The sequence below is a fragment of the Sinocyclocheilus rhinocerous genome, unplaced genomic scaffold (assembly GCF_001515625.1).
Source record: "Sinocyclocheilus rhinocerous isolate Xijiao unplaced genomic scaffold, SAMN03320098_v1.1 scaffold214, whole genome shotgun sequence".
Classification (NCBI taxonomy): Eukaryota; Metazoa; Chordata; class Actinopteri; order Cypriniformes; family Cyprinidae; genus Sinocyclocheilus; species Sinocyclocheilus rhinocerous.
In genome coordinates this window covers 266,405-270,729 of record NW_015657514.1, presented here as the reverse complement: position 1 = coordinate 270,729, position 4,325 = coordinate 266,405, and the positions used below count along the sequence as shown (strand labels likewise).

At 36.8% G+C, this 4,325-nt stretch overlaps 1 protein-coding gene and 1 long non-coding RNA gene across 6 annotated transcripts in view; one reads left to right on the top strand and one right to left on the bottom strand.

Moving 5' to 3' along the window:
- Positions 1–4,325, bottom strand: part of LOC107721224 (kinesin light chain 1) — a 49,124-nt gene that overhangs the window by 6,346 nt on the left and 38,453 nt on the right. The gene's annotated exons all lie outside the window — the stretch shown is intronic.
- LOC107721226 (uncharacterized) lies at positions 1,259–3,286 on the top strand. The gene is made up of 2 exons (XR_001637692.1): positions 1,259–2,693; positions 2,739–3,286. It is a non-coding gene; the product is annotated as an uncharacterized LOC107721226 (long non-coding RNA).

Below are 4,325 nucleotides of genomic sequence, written 5' to 3'. Positions count from 1 at the left end.
GTTTTGACAACGTTTAATTCAGGTGCGAAAATAATTAATATCTATAGTGCATGAGCACAGAGATTTGAGAGTGCACAGGACACAGTTTGAGTGAGAGGAGAGACACGTTTTAAGTGCGGTTTTGTGCGAGAGCAAAAGAAATCCACGCGCGAGCGGAGAGATTCGCGCTCGCGCATTATATTAATGTGCTTTCGCGCTACAATAATACGCTCTCGACATTTGTCATTAAAATAACGCCATAAAAGAGGGCATCGTCCACTGACACATGCTCATTATTAAGCACACTCAGGCTATGACCACTTACCTGCTTTTGTAAAAATGGTCCTTGGGGGTGTTAGATTTAAAGGGACAGTTCACCCAAAAATGATGAATGCAAAATTCTGCAAGTTTCTTGTTTCCAAACCATAACCTATAAGTCATATAGTTATATGATGAACAAGACTTGGATTATTCCACTTGAGTCGTATGCGATACTTCACAATGTTTTTATGATCTTTTTAAAGCTTGAAAATTTTAAAGATTTTTAAAAATTTTTTAAATTAAAGTGGAACAATATGAGGGTAAGCAAATGACGACAATTTATTTTTTGGGTGAACTATCCCTTTTAAGGTTATTTGCACAATAATATTATGAACCATTTAACCTTTCACCACAAATGGCTAAATTCCAAAGCGTAAAAAAATAATAATGAATTAACCTAATTAATTTACCTAAAATGCTGAATCTCTTGAATCTCTTTAAATATGGCTTACACATGACCACAGCTAAATTTTTGCTATTTTCATATTTCTAGAAAGAATAAACAGAGTCCTTATTTATCTTCATTCACAACTTTAGGACATTTTCTTTTAACAAATTCAAAAGTAGAACAAAAATTAGATTTAGTTCGAATTTAAAGCTAGTTCAAAATGGATTACAAGCATATTTAAATAAATATACAAACATATTTACAAACTTATTGGAATAAATATTAATAAATATTTTATTAAATTAATAAAAAAATTCACCATTTCTTAATGACACTCCAGTAATTCCTGATTACGACATAAGAACGATTACAAATTATTAAATAAATAATTATTTACAAAAAATATTTAAACTGTATAGAGACTGCACTCACAAATTATTAAATAAATTATTTATAAAAATATTAAAACTGTATAGAGACTGCACTCACAAAACAGCAATTTCTAGCTAATGAAACATTTGATGAGCTGAGCATAACTAGAAAGATTTATATTCACTACAGAAATTGAAATGCAAAATCCCAATTTTAAAAATCCTTCAAATCCCAATATTTGAAAATTTCCTATGATCGTATGAACCCTGAAATATCCTGTGGGTTCCCGCTACTGCGATCTTTACCACAGTCTGCTCTGCTGCGACCTCTCACCTTTGACCCCTGAGCCTGACTATTCATCCAGGAAAGCGAGGAGGGGTTGATGGAGGGGGAAGGAAGGAGAGGGCTGAAGAAGATGCAACACTGACCCAGAAAAATCATGACCAACACCTCCATTAAAAAGACAAGCTGTTACAGCAGTCAGCCACAACACATCCAACTCACAAACACACACCAACATCAGGCTTCAATATTTCACCAGAAAAACACACATATGCATTCAAAAACAGATGAAGAGAAAGAGCACACAGACAGAGGCTGTGGTGAGCAAAGTCAGTTTTATTAGAAGTTATGAAAGACACAAGATGCAGCAACACACCAGAGAACATGTTAGTAGGAGAAAGAAAACAAGAGCATCAAATTCTACAGACATGCTTCTATTCGTCCTATCTCATCCCTCTCATCTACCTCTCTAGTGTTCTACTATATACAGTGGTCACAATAATGGTCAATATGAAATGTTTGAAAAAGTGTGTGGAAAGCAAGACTTTGTCTATACAGAAGCTGAACAACACAACCATGCCAACTTCAATACAAGAGAAGCTCTGTTCACAGCATTTGTGGCATAATGGTGATTTGCACCGCATATCATTTTAGTCTCATCCCTCAGTTCATTTTATGTTTTATGTGTTATTTCACATAACATTTTTATATATAGTCCACAAGACAAAATAGTCATTTTCATAAATTAAGCTATATTCTGCTATTATTCTATTGTTTTGTCTTCAGACTTGTGGCGATACTATTGAAACCTTATATATATTATATATAAATATATATAATATAATATAATTTAATCATAATTGACATTATGCCAAAAATGCTGTTGAGTTTAATTTGTATTGAACCCAGAACATTGCTTTTATTTAGGATGTACAGTATGTTAAGCACAGACATTAGAGTAGGCGTTGTTTTAATTATCTTTAATATCTACTCTGGCTAAGGTTTATTCTTAAGTTCTGTCTTCCATTAAAGATTCATCTCATGTCGTTCCAAATGTGCGTGTATTTTCTCGTTACACAGCTCTTTTATACAGACTTGGAATATAATGCAAGACGTGGACTATTTTTTATGGTAGCTTGACAGATATAGTCAATATCAAGAAAAAAATCCATTTGTGTTCAGTGGAGAAAAAGCGAATAGGTTTGGAACAACATGAGGGTGAGCAAATAATAACAGAATTTTCATTCTTGGATGAACTATTGCTTAAACACCAAAGCAGCGGAATTAAGACAATATAGCTGAGATGAAAATTCCAGTCAGTGTTAAGAGATGGGAAGGAAAATAGAGGATAGTCTCTCTGGAGTAATTGAGCAGGAAAACAGAGAGTGTTTACTAGGAGAGAGAGCTTTATACAGCAGGAGCTCTACTGGAAGTTAATTAGAGACACAAAGACATAGTGGCAGCTTACATCCCAGATGAACAGACAAACAGTTAAAGAGACTGACAGACAAGAAGAGATCTCTCTATTGACATACTACAGACTGACAGATTATTATAGTGCTGCGAGATAGAAGAGAGACTTAGTTCAGCTTTGACAAGAAGGAAAGGCCAAGGATCTTGGCCGGTTGGGCATGCTTTAGCCCACTTATTGCCCACAGGAGGAGGAGGAGGAGGAGGAGGAGAAGGAAAGGTGCCGTTCGGAGACGAAAAACAGAGGGGGGTGAGGAGGGCGTCCATCATGCAGAAGGTAAGTTCAACAACCACAAGGCATCTGGAGTTACACCTGCCAACCACACGAGAAAGAGAGAGAGAGAGAGAGCAATGCAAGAGGCGGCAGAGTAAGTACACACAGAGGAGAGAGAGGTTATAGAGAAAGAGGAACAGAGACAAAATGTTATAATATTAGGGAGGCTGAAATTGAAAGTACAGAAAATGAAAGAGAGGGGGGAAAAAAGAAAGATATAGGAAGTGAAACACAAAAGATGGGATGGCAGTAACGACTAAAACATACTGTATGCAAGCAAATTAACACTAATGCTCGAATTCATGTCACTGGGTTCTAAAATGCGCCAATACACACTTGTCTTCTCCCTGTATTCTCAGAGTTGCCACAAGGGGCGCTACAGCAGTAAAGCAAGCTGTCTTCTTCTATAGTAGGGGTCACCAAACTTGATCCTGGAGGGCCGGTGTCCTGCAGAGTTTAGCTCCAACTAGCCTCAACACACTCACCTGGAAGTTTCAAGTATACCTAGTAAGACCTTGATTAGCGGGTTCAGGTGTGTTTAATTAGGGTTGGAGCTGAACTCTGCAGGACAGACGTCTGATGACCCCTGTTCTATAATCTGTTTACTCTTCTAGGTCAACTACTTTAATGGTGAAGTAACAGTTCTTGCGGAGGAAGTTTGATGTTTAATACGAGTGAATACTTCCCACAAAAAGCAGCAGTTCGAACAGGGTTTTGCAGGAACAAGCCTTAAACCCAGAAACAAGTTGGTGTTTTTGCTCTTACAGTTCCATTATCCTGAAAGGGATAGTTCACACAAAAATGAAAATTCTGTCATTAATTACTAACCCTCATGTCGTTCTAAACCCTTAAGACCTTTTTTCATCTTCGGAACACAAATTAAGATAGCTTTGATGAAATCCGAGAGCTTTCTGACCCTCCATAGAGAGCAATGCAACTGACACGTTCCAAGGCCCAGAAAGGTAGTAAGGACATTGCTAAAATAGTCCATGTGACATCAGTGGTTAAACCTTAATTTTATTAAGCTTTACGAATACTTTTTGTGCGCAAAGAAAACAAAAATAATGACTTTATTCAATAATTTCTTCTCTTCCATGTCAGTCTTCAACACGCGTTCACGATATACCATGACGCATGCGTGTGGTGCTGCTGACGCAGGAGCTGGTGTTCTGACGTATAAAATTACAGTTGAACCACTGATGTCACATGGACTATTTTAACAATGTCCTTACTACGTTT